Consider the following 17,230-nt stretch of genomic DNA (forward strand, 5'->3'; position numbering starts at 1 on the left):
AAGGATTCCGAGGTGGTCCGGTGCCGTCTCCGGTTGTGGAGAGGCCCAGCAACTTTATAGCTATCCAGGGGAGGACTCTTCAGAAGAAGGCCACGTACGGGTTGGCTTCTTAGCAAGAGCCTGGTGAGGCTGAAGTACCTAAGTGAATCCAGTCTCATGGGTATCGCCAAACTGGCTGAAAGATCCAGGTATTACACGAGTGTTCTACAAGTTCTAGTTTCCTACGTGTTCTACAACAACGTCTGTGGCAGAGACTTATTCTTACATGATCTACGTCTGTGGCAGAGACTTGTTCCTGAGTTAAGTACCTTGTTGGCTGCTAGGCCCTGTTAGAGAGGGACTATCCAACTTGAGTGAACATCCAGCTGTGAATGGCTATTCTCTGGATTTAGTCAAAGTAAGAGTTCTTTATTATTGACTTTGACACTAAGAGTACCTGAACTTGTCCTCCTAACCCTCTGATCCTATAATAAGAGACTGTTCGTTAACTACGTTTTTTTGCAAATAAAAATCCCTTTAAGCGGATCTGTCGTCAGTCTCTAAAGTTTCTGGGCCATCTACCATGGGAACCCCTAGACACAAATCGAGGTGAAGAAGGTAACGGTAAGCCCAATCACACCAGCAGCTCCTTCGGGGGTTAGTGCTACATCAGTTAAATCGACGCAGTGCTGAATCGCAAAAAGTCCTCTGGTCAGGAAGGGGGTAAATTCTTCTGGGGCTGAAGTGGTTAAATTACACACAGATGGACTCTATTTACTAATTAGGTGACTTCTGAAGGCAATTGTTCCCACTAATTTTATATATTAAATTCAATCTGCGCTATCACGTGTAAATAAATTCTAATTGAATAAAAAAATAAAAATAAGAAAAATCATTGAAAAAAATCGTAAAGTCCACTGGATTTTAGTTAGGGGTATCAGAGTAAAGGGGGTTGAATACAAATGCACACCACACTTTTCACATATTTAGTTGTAAAAAATTTGAAAAAACTTTTATCTTTTTCCTTCCACTTCACAATTATGTGCCACTATGTGTTGGTCTATCATATAAAATGCCAATAAAATACATTTTACGTTTTTGGTTGTAACATGACAAACTGTGGAAAATGTCATGGGGTATGAATACTTTTTTCAAGGCACTGTATAATGAATCGGTTCTACAATGAGTATTACATTATTCATTCTCCTATGCAAAGAAAAGGAAAAAAAGAAACCCTGAGGCCATCTAGTGCTAGAATTAAAGAATGCAACACAGTAGCCAATTCTTTTATTGTCAAAAAAGATCAATACAGCTATAGACCCGTTACCTTGCTGATCTCACACACTACAAAAGTGTCTTGCTTAAACTGGACATACATGTTAAAATCTTGCAGAAATTGTAAATCTCCTTTTAGATTCCTTAACCAGAGGGTAGAGTAAGAGAGGGTTCTGAGGACTGAGATTTTTGGGCGTTGAGGTGCATTATATACACTCAGTAACTTTACATGTAAAAAAACAACCAGACTTAATGCAGAAGACATGTTTTAGGTCATAGATTTACAGAAATATCAAAGGGAAAACCACAAAGACCGACATCCCTTATACAGACTGCGATCATTTATATGGCGGCCTCTAACATAACCCGTTATCTCTGTAGTTAAACATTACACTACTCTATACATCACATTTGAAGTTGAACTCAGTGCAAACAGCTAAATGCACAGATTAAAATATAAATATATACAGTATGTCAAAATAGTGAGTACACCCCTCACATTTTTGTAAATATTTTATTCTATCTTTTCATGTGACAACCCTGAAGAAATTACACTTTGCTTCAATGTAAAGTAGTGAGTGTGTAGTTTGTATAATGGTCTAAATTTGCTGTCCCTTCAAAATAACTGAAAACACAGCCATTTATATCTACACTACTGGAAAATGTGAGTACACCCCTAAGTGAAAATGTCCAAAATGGGCCCATTTAGCCATTTTCCCTTCCCGGTGTCATTTCACTCAATAGTGTTACAAGGTCTCTGGTGTGAATGAGGAGCAGGTGTGTGAAATTTGGTGTTATCGCTCTCACTCTCTCATACTGGTCACTGGAAGTTCAACATGGCACCCCATGGCAAAGAACTCTCTGAGGATCTAAAAAAAATAATTGTTGCTCTACATAAAGAGGGCCTAGGCTATAAGAAAATTGCCAAGACCCTGAAACTGAACTACAGCACGGTGGCCAAGACCATACATCGGTGTAACAGGACAGCTTCCAGTCAGAACAGGTAACGCTCTCACTCTCTCATACTAGTCACTGGAAGTTCAACCTGGCACCTCATGGCAAAGAACTCTGAGGATCTGAAAAAAGGTTGAAGGGGTGGGGGGTCAGCCTGTCAGTGCTCAGACCATACGCCGCGCACTGCATCAAACTGGTCTTCATGGCTGTCGTCCCAGAAGGAAGCCTCTTCTAAAGATGATGCACAAGAAAGCCCGCAAATAGTTTGCTGAAGACATGCAGACTAAGGACATGGATTACTGGAACCATGTCCTGTGGTCTGATGAGACCAAGATAAACTTATTTGGTTCAGATGGTGTCAAGCGTGTGTGGCAGCAACCAGGTGAGGAGTACAAAGACAAGTGTGTCTTGCCTACAGTCAAGCATGGTGGTGGGAGTGTCATGGTCTGGGGCTGCATGAGTGCTGCCGGGACTGGGGAGCTACAGATCATTGAGGGAACCATGAATGCCAACATGTGCTGTGATGTACTGAAGCAGAGCATGATCCCCTCCCTTCTGAGACTGGGCCGCAGGGCAGTATTCCAACATAACGACAGCAAAAACACCTCCAAGATGACCACTGCCTTGCTAAAGGAGCTGAGGGTAAAGGTGATGGACTGGTCAAGCATGTCTCCAGACCTAAACCATATTGAGCATCCGTGGGGCATCCTCAATCGGAAGGTGGAGGAGTGCAAGGTCTCTAACATCCACCAGCTCTGTGATGTCATCATGGAGGAGTGGAAGAGGACTCCAGTGGCAACCTGTGAGGCTGTGGCTTCATAGCCGGGCACCCACTGCGCATGCACGAGCGGCGCCGCGCAGTCATCGGGGACCTGTCACGTGTCCCAGATGAATGACAGGAGGGAGGGGCGGAGCTGAGCCCTTCCTGCGCCGAGGGGAAGTGACGTTAGGAGCACAGGCACAGAAGGAGGCAGACTACAAGGGACCCCCTAGCAAAAGGCATTTAGAGGTGAGTAAAGTTTCTTTTTTTTTCTTCCAAATGTTTTTTACTTTATTTTTTTTAAAGCATTTTTTTTTTGTGGGTGGAGCACCAGTTTAAGGAGGAACACTAATGGAGGACATAATGCCCAATCTGATCTGTGCCATGCGGTAAAACACAATATACCCAAACATTAACTGTGTGTTACCACAAAGCACAATAAAGGATGGCGCCATTTATTTTGAATGGGACTTCTGCTCTGCTTAAATGTGTTGCACTTTTGTTTTAGTGTATACCCCAACGCACAGATGGTTGTGACAATAATTTAGGGGCGCTCTAAATGAATTACTCTAATCATGTAAATTGTTTAAGACATATCAATACTCAAAATCAACAATAAAAGATGACATCAATAATAAATCTTCAAATCGTGATCCAATCACCATAGAAAAAATATATATAAATTGCACCATGGACTAATTGACATTCAATCATAAAAAAAGTCCCAATATAAGTGTCTTTGCAGCTTCCCTGATGAATATTCTCAAATACCCCAAGTGCAAAGAAAAATCTTGAAAATACACACTCCGATTGGTCAGTGTATCCCTTCCGCAATGGCTGGTATGGCGTGCATTCCAGGCCGTCAGACCGACAACCAGATAGCCGAAAATGGCGTCAGAGGCGTGACCAGGTACCTGGTACCGATCGGAGTGTGTATTTTCAAGGCGAGCAGCCCCAGTGCCGGGTCAGGCACACGACAATGTAAGGAGCCATATGGCTGTCTGTTTTATATATTTTTTATTAAAATCAGTATCACTGGGATCACTGGGAATCTCAGAAAATTAGGGACACTAAAAAACTCTGAAGCTTCTTGGAAAGTCAGGGTCACTAGGAAACTTGGCATCTTCTCACAAAGCCAGGCACACTAGGAACATTGGGATGTTCCCGGAAAGCCAAGCACACTAGGAATCTTGGGATCTTCTCAGAAGATACTGGGAAACTCAGAATCCTATCAGAAAGTCAGGGATTCTAGGAAATTTGGAATCTTCAGTCAGGTCTATTAGCATACCTCCCAACATTTGAATTTCAGAATGAGGGACACTTGCGCGCCACAGTAAAATGCCCCCAGCACAAATCCTCTTTCCCCCAAATCCTGCACGCCTGCATAAGTCCTCGCCCAGTTCTATCACAAATCCTCCCACCCAAATCCCCAGTACAGATTTTCTTCCCCTTCCCCAAGACAAATTTTCCTTCACCACCCCCAAATCTACCCTTCTTTCCCATCTCAGCACAAATCCCCACCCACCTCAGTTCCCACCCTCCCAGAGCAAATCCTTTTTCCCTTCAATTTCCCCCCAGCACAAATCCTCCTTCTCCCCAATCCCTCCTCCCAGAATGAATCCTATTCTACCCCTACTCTGCTCCCTCTGTCACTGTGACCCCCATCTATCACTGTACCCCCCTGTCATTGTGACCACCTTCCATTGTGACCCCCTGTCATCATGTTACCCGCTTGCTACTCCCCCTTCACTGTGCCTCCTCGTCGCTGTCTTCCACTGTTTTAAGAATGCCACTACATAAAGTATGGTTCTGGGGGGCATTGTGGAGCAGCTGGCCAAGATGGCTGCATAATAAACTGGCTCTTTTCCTCCCCAGTGTTTGGGGGTTCACATCCCCTGCTGGCTCACCACCACCCTTTCAGCCTAATTTGCCAACCAGCAGCCTTGCTCCCCCTAGGGAGCACACCAGGCCGGCCCTGGCTCACAGAGGCAGGCTAGCAGCTCCCGCACCACTGAAGAGGATCTCCCCGCTCTCCAGCTCTCAAGCAGCCGCAGCACAGGGATCAGCCTCTGCTCGGCTTCCCAAGGCACACAGCCTGCCTTGCCATGTGTCTCATGAGTTGCTAGGATACCGGTGGTCCTAGCAACCCATGACAGTATTGAAGATTGAGGGGAGAAGCAGAAATTGCCGGCATGCTCTGCTCACAAGAATCTTCACTCGGTGCAGTGTGTGGGAGCACACATTGCACCCACTGAGGATACCTTCAGTGTAGCCCACTTGTTCCAGCACTGGGCTCAGGACTGCAGCCCAGAGCCACTGGACCCCGGGACATGCTTGAAATCTCGGGGCAGTCCCACGGTATCCGGGGAGGTTGGGAGGTATGCATTAGGGAACTTGGAATCAAATCCAACAACCCAGGGAGAGGAAGTGGATACATAATACATATAACCAAAGACACAGTGCTGCGCTACTAGATAAATATATCAAAACATGATATAGCAACCTAGCCAGAACATTGTTCACCTAGCCAGAACATTGTTCACCTAGCCAGAACATTGTTCACCTAGCCAGAACATTGTTCACCTAGCCAGCACATTGTACACCTAGGCAGAACATTGTACTCCTAGCCAGCACATTGTACACCTAGCCAGCACATTGTACTCCTAGCCAGCACATTGTATACCTAGCCAGCACATTGTATACCTAGCCAGCACATTGTATACCTAGCCAGCACATTGTACTCCTAGCCAGCACATTGTATACCTAGCCAGCACATTGTATACCTAGCCAGCACATTGTACTCCTAGCCAGCACATTGTCCACCTAGCCAGCACATTGTCCACCTAGCCAGCACATTGTACTCCTAGCCAGCACATTGTACTCCTAGCCAGCACATTGTACTCCTAGCCAGCACATTGTATACCTAGCCAGCACATTGTACTCCTAGCCAGCACATTGTATACCTAGCCAGCACATTGTATACCTAGCCAGCACATTGTACTCCTAGCCAGCACATTGTATACCTAGCCAGCACATTGTCCACCTAGCCAGCACATTGTACTCCTAGCCAGCACATTGTACACCTAGCCAGCACATTGTACTCCTAGCCAGCACATTGTACACCTAGGCAGAACATTGTACTCCTAGCCAGCACATTGTACACCTAGCCAGCACATTGTACTCCTAGCCAGCACATTGTATACCTAGCCAGCACATTGTATACCTAGCCAGCACATTGTATACCTAGCCAGCACATTGTACTCCTAGCCAGCACATTGTATACCTAGCCAGCGCATTGTATACCTAGCCAGCACATTGTACTCCTAGCCAGCACATTGTATACCTAGCCAGCACATTGTCCACCTAGCCAGCACATTGTACTCCTAGCCAGCACATTGTACACCTAGCCAGCACATTGTACTCCTAGCCAGCACATTGTACACCTAGGCAGAACATTGTACTCCTAGCCAGCACATTGTACACCTAGCCAGCACATTGTACTCCTAGCCAGCACATTGTATACCTAGCCAGCACATTGTATACCTAGCCAGCACATTGTATACCTAGCCAGCACATTGTACTCCTAGCCAGCACATTGTATACCTAGCCAGCACATTGTCCACCTAGCCAGCACATTGTACTCCTAGCCAGCACATTGTACTCCTAGCCAGCACATTGTATACCTAGCCAGCACATTGTACTCCTAGCCAGCACATTGTACTCCTAGCCAGCACATTGTATACCTAGCCAGCACATTGTACTCCTAGCCAGCACATTGTATACCTAGCCAGCACATTGTATACCTAGCCAGCACATTGTACTCCTAGCCAGCACATTGTATACCTAGCCAGCACATTGTCCACCTAGCCAGCACATTGTACTCCTAGCCAGCACATTGTACACCTAGCCAGCACATTGTACACCTAGCCAGCACATTGTACTCCTAGCCAGCACATTGTACTCCTAGCCAGCACATTGTACACCTAGGCAGAACATTGTACTCCTAGCCAGCACATTGTACACCTAGCCAGCACATTGTACTCCTAGCCAGCACATTGTATACCTAGCCAGCACATTGTATACCTAGCCAGCACATTGTACTCCTAGCCAGCACATTGTATACCTAGCCAGAACATTGTCCACCTAGCCAGAACATTGTCCACCTAGCCAGAACATTGTCCACCTAGCCAGAACATTGTCCACCTAGCCAGAACATTGTCCACCTAGCCAGAACATTATCCACCTAGCCAGCACCTTGCCAGCACATTGTTTACCAAGCCAGCACATTGTCCACCTAGCCAGCTGTGTTCACAGTGCAGGAAAGATGGCTTCCAGGAGACTGAGGGAGGTCCTTGACTAGAGATTAAGAACTGACCGTGAGGGTCTTGCAATTTATAATACAAGGCACCCTATCTAAGACACAGCCAAAGTCGCAAATATCAGTCACATTCAAGTCAAAATCAAGTCCCAAGCAAGTCACACTGGAAGTCGCTCGACTTCAGGGGCGTAGCAGTGTGAACCGAGCGTCAAAGGGACAAGAAAAAAAAAAATAGGATTTTGAGGGTGTATTATAAATGTATTCGATTTTTAAAAAACATTTATTACAAGGGGCTGATAAGCCCCCCATTGGGGTACTAGTGAGAGGTGATCTTTAGGGAAACATCAGGTGTCTATTACCCCAATATGTCCCCTTGCCACTAGTCCAAAACAGATTGAGGACAGAGAGACCAGCTGCCTGGGTGTCTGTTGGGGAGGTTAAGGCTAAAGTTTAATCTGCTTATATTTTGCCTTCCCCGGTTTGTAGGTCTGCTCTATCCTGGCCACAGACAGCCAGATCTGACTGTCTAGATATGGGAGACCATTTCCAGCTCTATTGGGGCAAACACAGAGAACCCAATGACACAAAATGGGGGTTATTTACTAAAGACAAATCCACTTTGCACTGAAAGTGCACTTGGAAGTGCAGTCGCTGTAGATCCGAGGGGGGACATGCAAGGAAAATAAAAAACAGCATTTTAGCTTGCACATATTTGGATGATAAAATCAGCAGAGCTTCCACTCCTTTCAGATCTACCCCTTAGATTTAGAGTGACTGCACTTCCAAGTGCACTTTTAGTTAGGGCTGGAACAACTAATCGATAACTAATCGATTATGAAATTAATTGATTACTATTTTCATAATCGATTAATCGGCTAGTAACATAATGGGGTTAAAAAAAAAGAAAAAAAAAGAGCCCTTTATAGTAAAAAAAAAAAAGAGCAAATCACTACTGTAAATATTACTTTCAGAATTCTACGGTAAAAAAATGAACCCCTTACAATAGTGATTATCTTCTTTTTTTTGTACTATAAAGGGCTATTTAAGCCCCATTATGTTAATAAACGTCTTAGACCTGGTTCACACCTATGTGTTTTTTGGTGCTTTTTGCAGAAACGCACTACAGTTCAGTTACGTGATTTCCTATGGGAAAAGTTCACATCTATGCTTTTTTCAGCCGCTGTGTATTAGGAAAGGGCCAGGGACAAATTTTTTTTTTTTTTTTACGCAAAACAGTGTTTTTTTGGGTTCAATATAGTTCAATGGAAAAGCTGCAGAACAGCATGTAATGCATTTTACAGCAGTTTGTGTTTTTTTAATCTGCCCGACAAACAAATTAGCCAAAAAAAGCAAAAACGCAAATCGCAGTAAAATCACATGTGCAAAATTCAAAACTCACAGCAAAAAGCACGGCAGAAACAGATCAAAAGCAAACTGCATAGGTGTGTACCGGGCCTAATGCTGGCCACTTTGTACATTCGCTGAATGAAAGAATGTTGTTTTTTGACATTTTCACTTGTTTTTAACATTCTATTTTTAAAATGAATATAATTTCTGAACGAAAACCACATTCACTGTGGTTGAAAATGAATGTCGGTTTGACCCCACTAACGATTAGAAAATTGAATGAACGTTCTTAAAATTAAATTTTTTTGGAGGAAGACATTGTTTTTTAAATATATTTTTTTTATGTGAGTCTGATGATATTTATCAGATTTACCCTTTAATAGTATATACAGTATATATCCTCTAATAGCCTATACAGTATATATCTCCTCTAATATTATATACTAGGGGTGCAACGGATCGGCACCAATCCACGATCCGAACGGTCACCCCGCTCGGATCGGCACACAGCGTAATCCGCGGAGCGCTCCGCGGTCTCGGCCTTAGGAAAGGCCGCGGCTTCAGCCTAGTTCCGAAGCGGCAGTCATCTTGGTACACCTGTCAGCGTTTACAATGTGATCGCTCCGTCACAGAGCGATCACCTGTAAACTCATGATGACGCCATTTCCTCTCTCCCCTCTCTGTACTGATCTGTACAGTGGAGGGGAGAAATCATATGGCAGCCACAGCCATCCGAGTAATACCCTGCCAATACTCTGCAATACTTACCCTGCCAATACTCGCCAATACTTACCCACACAATACTCGCCAATACTTACCCTGACAATACTCGCCAATACTTACTCTGCCAATACTTACACTGCCAATACTCTGCAATACCCAGCAATGCCCTAGCAATAATCTGCAATACCCAGCAATAATTTGCAATACCCTGCCAATACTCTGCCATACCCTGCCAATACTTATCCTGCCAATATTCTGCAATACTCTGCAATACCCTGCCAATACTTACCCTGCCAATACCCAGCCATACCCATCCATGCTCAGCCAATATTACATTGGGGGAGATGACGTGTATATTACAGTGGGGGAGATGTATATTGCAGTGGGGACTATATGGTGGTGGCATTTTCACAGGTTTTTGCAAATTCAATTATTATTTGCTGATCCGAAAAATGATCCGATCTGTGACTCTGATCCGAGGAACGATCCGATCCGTGAGTTTTTTGATCCGTTGCACCCCTAGTATATACACTATATATCTCCTCTAATAGTATATACAGTACATATCTCCTCTAATAGTATATACACTATATATCCTCTAATAGTATATATCTATTCCAATAGTATATACAGTATATCTCCTGTAATAGTATATACAGTATATCTCTTCTGTCTGTTATTCTCAGAGTGGATCAGAGATTTTGCTCCCTAACCATATAGTTGCTTATTTATATTTACCACTGCATAGAGATATTTAAGAATAAATTTACTTTTTTTTTTTAAACTTTACATATTAACTAAATTATACACCACAATGTTTTTTTAAGGTTATTAACCGATTAATCTAAACAATAATCGGCCAACTAATCGATTATTAAAATAATCGTTATTTTCCAGCCCTACTTGCAGTGCAAAGTGGATTTGCCTTTCGTAAATAACCCCCAATATGTCAAATGATTGTTCATATTCTATGAAATCTCTGGAGGTCTGTCCTTAAAGTGGTTATAAAGCCTTTAGGTTCTGCTGCTGGGAAGAAGCTGAGGGTGGAGCTGAAAAGATGGAAGTGCAGGGTCTGGAGGAGGACCAGAGATAGGCTGGAGTCTTCTGAATGCTGGGACCAGGGGAGGCAGAGATGAGGGGGTGCTGCGGCTGCTCAAAGAGGTTCAGGATCTGCAGGCTAAGAAAAGGTGTGGGGCAAAGACAAGCCTCCCTGCAGTTGCACAGAGAAGTGTAGGATCTGGAAGAGGAGTTCTGTCCTCCTCTCTATTGCTGACTGTGGAGACAATGTGGAGGTGGAGATGAGGGCGTTGCCACAGCTGCAAGAGGGCCACATGAAATGCCGAACGTCAAGAACGCAGTGACGTACAACACATATGATGAGCCGAGAAAAATTAAGTTCAATAGCCAGTGCGGCTCTTCTGCTTGATTCCGAGCATGCGTGGAATTTTGTGCATCGGAATTGTGTACACACGATCAGAATTTACGACAACGGATTTTGTTGTTGGAAAATTTGAGAACCTACTCTCAAATTTTGTTTGTTTGGCGGAAATTCCAACAAAAAATGTCCAATGGAGCCTACACACGGTTGGAATTTCCGACAACAAGCTCACATCGAACATTTGACCATGTGTACACCTCATAATACTTGGCTATCAGTGGCGGTGTGTCCATAGAGGGCGCAGGAACGCCGCCCCCTCTCTCTTGCACCGCTCTATCACCAATAGATAGATCCATGCATTGCATGAATCTATCTATTGTTGCCGCTACCGCCCCCTATTCAGGTGTCCGGCCCCTTGTCGGGCGCCTGGCATCTGAATTACAGTGGCGGGGGTGTTTTTGGAAGCGCCTGATTAGAGCTGTCGGCTCTAATGCCGCGTACACACGGTCGAACTGTTTGACGTACTTAGTCCGTCATACAATCCGATGGACAATCCGTCGTACTTTCCACTGAACGGACTTGACCACACACGGATACACAAACAGTCCTTCGAAAACTTGCGCGATGACGTGTACAGCACGTACAACGGGACTAGAAATAGGAAGTCCAAGACACAGCAAAGCACCCTTCCGCCGTGTAAATCCTTTCTGGGCATGCGCCATTCTTAGTCCGTCGAACTAGCATACTGACGACCGTATTGTCCGCTGAAACCAAAGTACGACGGACAGATTTTTGGAAAAACCAAAAATCTTAGTACTCCGGACTGCACACTGAAAAAGTCCGCTGAAGCCCACACACGAGCGGATTGTCCACTGAAATGTGTTTCAACAGTCTAAGTACGTCAAACAGTTCGACCGTGTGTACGCGGCATAATAGGCATGCTGATTTGAGCCATGGGCTCTAATAGGCTTCCAAATTGGTAAACAGTGGGCGCAATGCTGTGCGTTCGCTGTTTACACAGTGTTGGGTTAGAGAAGCAAATACATTGCTTCCCTAACACTGACCCGCCTCTCAGCCAATCAGGTTGCCGGGTCTGTGTTACCCGTCACCTGATTGGCTGAAATCAGAGGCGCTGTGGTAGGCGTCCAATCATTACAGAAGATGAGAGGAGGAGCGGGCGAGAGAAGACATTGGGGGGCGGGAGGAAATGGAGGACACTGCTCGCCGCCTGCCGCCGTCACCCACTGCCCACCCGAGACAAGGTAAGTGCTGGGTAGACGGCGGGCGGGGGGCACAGTGACAGCACTTGGGGCACAGTGGCAACATTTGGGGCGCAGTGGCAGCACTTGGGGCACAGTGGCAGCACTTGGGGCACAGTAGCAAAATTTGGGGTACAGTGGCAAAATTTGGGGCACAGTGGCAACATTTAATGGGCACAGTGGCAACATTTGGGGCACAGTGGCAGCGTTCTATAGGAACAGTGGCAGCATTTGGGGCACAGTGGCAGCATTTAATGGACACAGTGGCAACATTTGGGGCACAGTGGGAGCGTTCTATGGGAACAGTGGCAGCATTTGGGGCACAGTGGCAGTGTTTGATGGGCACAGTGGCTGCGTTTGATGGGCACAGTAGCAGCGTTTGATGGGCACAGTGAGGCTGCAATTGATGGGTTTTTTTTTCTGAATTTTTCAGTTTGTTTGCGCCCCACCAAAAATTTTGAGCACCAGCCGCCACTGTTGGCATGTGTTTTACTTCAAATGACAATTTGGGAGTAGGCAGTTACAATGTAAAATTGACAAGGGACACCAGCATATTGTATCTTTGATCTTAAAAAATACAGGATAATGGTGTGGTAACTTGCCCAAAAAATAAATAAAAATAAAAAAGCATAATAATATTATTCTTGATATCACTAGAAAAATCCCTCCATCAGTATCACCAGCAAAGCAGCTTCATTATTATCCCATTAAAGAAGAAGAGAATTGTGCACTGCATTTCCAGATTTCATAATTTGCCACGTCACAAATTCTACATTGCGAACACTAGTTTACAAGACCGACCGCTTCTGGCTCGCCCTTGCTTCTGAGCGTGCGCGTTTGTACTTTGGACTTTTGTACACGCTCGGAAAATCCGACAACAGACATTTGTCCGCGGAAAATTTTAAAACCTGCCATCCAACAATTGTCTGTGGAAAATCCATCAATTGTCGGATGGAACGCTCACACGGTCGGATTTTCCACCAACAGCCTGTCATCACACAATTCCCTTCAGACTTTCATATCGTGTGTACGAGGCTTAACTGGGAATGTGGTTTTTGTTCAGGAAAAATCATGCTTTCTGTGCGTCGCAAAATCGATTGCAGAATTTCGAAACACCAGTGTGTAAATCAAGCAAAATTTTTTCGGAATTTTCATTTGAAATTTGTCGAATGTTTCTGAATTTCTATACGAATGTTGGAATAAAATTGTACTGGTGTATGGGCAGCTTTACTGGAACTATTGTGCAGAGAGCAGAGAAAGCGAGCAATCACAGTAAGTGACAAGGCGAGCATTGCAGGGTACAGAGATGTGTAGATAGGCTGGTGGCTGTAGGTCGGTAAACTGTATATAAGAGGAATTCGATCAGTTCACAGAGACACAATTCACATGGTTGGGAAGATGGAGTGAGAAGAGAATGACAAGGGAGGAGGGAGTCATGGGCAGCAGCAGAGAGAGAAAGGAAGTGTTAGGTAGGAGGAGTGTTGGAGGAGGGCATGGGGGAGGAGGAGGACTAGAGGTGGGGAATGACGTCAGGCATACTACGCACTTCAAATAAAGCAGCGAAATTTCCAGAGGAATCCTGCTCACCACAAGCCCCCTACTCCTACTTTATTTTCCTGCTCTTCCTACCCTTCTCTCTTCTGTCTTGGCCTCTCCCTGCATGCACCATCCTGAACCCTCTTCTGATTCTCTGCTGCCCACTCTGCACCCCTGACTCATCCCAACCTGACCTGTCACCATCCCATCTGCTCCTCCATCCTTTTCTGTGCCTCCAAACTTCTCTTGTGTCATTGCTCTTCCCGCCACTCTGCATTCCTCATTCTGCTAACCAGGAAACCCAGCAATTCCGAAACTGCCTACGTCTTAATCCTTTCTGTTTCTAGGATCTGCTATCCCTGTCATCCCTTTCTGCCCTCCTTCCTCTGGCATACTTCATGGGTACCTACCCTTTACAAGGATCTTCTACAACCATCTCATTCCTCCTCATTCCATTTGTCATGCTGCACCTACCACACCCCCTCCATGCTTCAGTCCTTTTCCACCTACCTAAAATGTCCTTTCTTACATCTTCCACTAAACTGAACTTTCCCTGTCCTACTGCCAAAGCATCCTTCTTCCCTTTTACCAATCCAGTCTTCCCCTTTTCACCAAACCCTGATTGCCCTTCTCTTCTCTCAAACCTTCCTTCCACTTTCACCAAAATTTCCACCTTCTTCTCTTCTGTCAAGCCAGCCTTCCCCCTTCCACACACTGCCAGATCATCGGGTAGGCAGAGGAGACGGCCACCTTGAGCGCTTCAGCAGGATGGGGCGCAAAACAGGCACGACCTGCAACCTAAGCTGCTGAGGTAGATTACAGCTCACAGGAAGACGGGTGAACTTTTGCCTTTTTTGCCTTGGGCGCCAAAGAACCTTGTCTCAGCACTGCTTTCCCCTTTTCCACTTCCCCTTCTTCTAAACAAGCCTTCTCCTTTCCACCAACCTTTTCCACTCTCTTCCACCAATGCCATCTCTCCCTTCCACCAAACTTTTCTACACTCTACTACCAATCCTACCTCTTCCTTCCACTAAACCTTTCCACACTCTTCCACCAATCCCATCTCTCCTTTCCACCAAACATTTCTACTCTCTTCCACCAATCCCACCTCTCCCTTCCGCCAAACCTTTCTACTCTATTCCACCAATCCCATCTCTCCCTTCCACCAAACTTTTCTACTCTCTTCCACCAATCCTACCTCTTCCTTCCACTAAACCTTTCCACACTCTTCCACCAATCCCATCTCTCCTTTCCAACAAACTTTTCCACTCTCTTCCACCTATCCCATCTCTCCCTTCCGCCAAACCTTTCTACTCTCTTCCACCAATCCCATCTCTCCCTTCCACCAAACTTTTCTACTCTCTTCCACCAATCCTACCTCTTCCTTCCACTAAACCTTTCCACACTCTTCCACCAATCCCATCTCTCCTTTCCAACAAACTTTTCCACTCTCTTCCACCTATCCCATCTCTCCCTTCCGCCAAACCTTTCTACTCTCTTCCACCAATCCCATCTCTCCATTCCACCAAACCTTTCTACACTCTACTACCAATCCCACCTCTCCCTTGTACCAAACCATTCTACTCTCTTCCACCAATCCCACCTCTCCCTTGCACCAAACATTTCAACTCCCTTCCGCCAATCCCATCTCTCCTTTCCACCAAACCATTCTACTCTCTTCCACCAATCCCACCTCTCCCTTGTACCAAACCTTTCTACTCTCTTCCACCAATCCTACCTCTTCCTTCCACTAAACCTTTCCACACTCTTCCACCAATCCCATCTCTCCCTTCCACCAAACCTTTCTACCCTCTACTACCAATCCCACCTCTCCCTTGTACCAAACCTTTCTACTCTATTCCACCAATCCCATCTCTCCCTTCCACCAAACCTTTCTACACTCTACTACCAATCCCACCTCTCCCTTGTACCAAACCTTTCTACTCTCTTCCACCAATCCCACCTCTCCCTTGCACCAAACATTTCCACTCCCTTCCACCAATCCCATCTCTCCTTTCCACCAAACCTTTCTACTCTATTCCACCAATCCCATCTCTCCCTTCCACCAAACCTTTCTACACTCTACTACCAATCCCACCTCTCCCTTGTACCAAACCTTTCTACTCTCTTCCACCAATCCCATCTCTCCCTTCCATCAAACCTTTCTACTCTATTCCACCAATCCCATCTCTCCCTTCAATCAAACCTTTCCACCAATCCCACTTCTCCCTTCCACCAAACTTTTCTACTCTATTCCACTAATCCCATCTCTCTTCCACTGAACTTTTCTATCCCAGCTCTCTTTTCTGCTAAATTGTTCTACTTTCTTCAATCAGTCCCACCTCTTTCTTCCACCAACCTTTTCTCCTCTCTTCCACCGATCCCACCTCTCCTATCCACCAACCATTTTTCCATTCCACCAAACTTTTTTACTCTCTCCTCTCATTCCAACCCTACCTTCTGCTTCCATTCTTTCAAACCAGCTTCAAATCCTTCCCTTCTGCCAAGTCAACCTAACCCCTCTCTGTTCTCCAAACATTTCTCCTCTATCCTTGTCAAACCTCATTCCCATTTCCAAAATATTCCTCCTCCTATACCTAGAGCTAAATTTTCCTCTTCTCTTCCTTTCTGCCAATCCTTCATTTTTCTGTTTGCTCGCCATCTTTTTTTCTATGCTGTCATCCCCTCTTACCTCTCCATGCAAACCAAAGTACATATCTGTGTACAGTAACACCCGTTTGAAGATGCCACACAGGACATCGAGGAGGGGCAGACACAGGTGTGTACGCCTGGGGGAATGGGGATCAGGGTCAAGGGAGACAGGGTACAAGCCTGCTAATGTATGGCATTGCAAAACAGGCCATGTACAGGATACCCTTGTATAATGTAGGTGGGGCTGAAGTTACAGGATACACTCTCTAGGCAGCTGCCTAGAGTGGAGGAGCCTAAATTTATATATTATTACAAAGTATTTTTTTTTTCCAATGGAAATAACTATAAAACTACAGAGTGGCAGGAAAAAGTGGGGTGCATAGCTATGATTTGGGGCTTATTCTGAAAAAATAAGGATTACTACTGTAACTACAGCCCTGCCTTTTGAACTGTCAAATGATTGTAAAAAGCGTTCATATTGTGTATTGTATACTGTATGTTGTAAAAAATGTTGGCATTTGTTACGCGTCTTGTCCATGATTATGGTTTTAATTACACCACGATCCTGTTATATGGTGGTATGTCACAGTTTGAGTCTCATGTGGCATAAATAGACCTCTATTATTTTTTACTATAAGGGCTCATTCAGACGAGCCGCCGGGGGGGGGGGGGCAGTAAAATCGAGTGGTTAAGCCGTGGTTTTACCGCCTTTTGGACAACCCACCTGGACGCTGACAAGCAGGGCTGTGCTCATCCTGCAGTCACCATACTGTGATTTATGGCAAAGCATCACATTGGGCAGGCATTACCCGACCCAAGCATTTCTATGGAGCTGAGCCATACTGAACCTCAACTGCATGTAGGGCACGTGGTTGTGGTATGTTGGGGTTAAATCAGGCAGTAAGGAGGTGACATATCACCTCCCCACGGATGTTTTTTTTTTTAAAGGGGAGTCGAGGGCTACCATAACTGTGAACTAGCCCTGAGACATAGAGAGGAAGAGCTCTAAAGTAACCACACATACACTAGATTAACAAAAGTATTGGGAC

At 45.2% G+C, this 17,230-nt stretch overlaps 1 protein-coding gene across 3 annotated transcripts in view; it reads left to right on the plus strand.

The window, feature by feature from the left end:
- Window positions 1-13,517: 13,517 nt before the first annotated feature.
- KDM6B (lysine demethylase 6B) overlaps window positions 13,518-17,230 on the plus strand; it is a 169,075-nt gene continuing 165,362 nt past the window's right edge. Inside the window, exons 1-2 of one of the 3 annotated variants that reach the window (XM_077470690.1) lie at window positions 13,518-14,340; window positions 16,241-16,308. The gene's annotated coding sequence lies outside the window, so the exon portion shown is untranslated. Of the gene's footprint in view, window positions 16,309-17,230 lie in introns of all 3 variants that reach the window. The other 2 variants (XM_077470689.1, XM_077470693.1) reach the window with 2 other exon arrangements.

This window comes from Lithobates pipiens, unplaced genomic scaffold (genome assembly GCF_037356315.1).
Source record: "Lithobates pipiens isolate NorthernLeopardFrog02 unplaced genomic scaffold, aLitPip1_a1.2 Scaffold_8, whole genome shotgun sequence".
Classification (NCBI taxonomy): domain Eukaryota; kingdom Metazoa; phylum Chordata; class Amphibia; order Anura; family Ranidae; genus Lithobates; species Lithobates pipiens.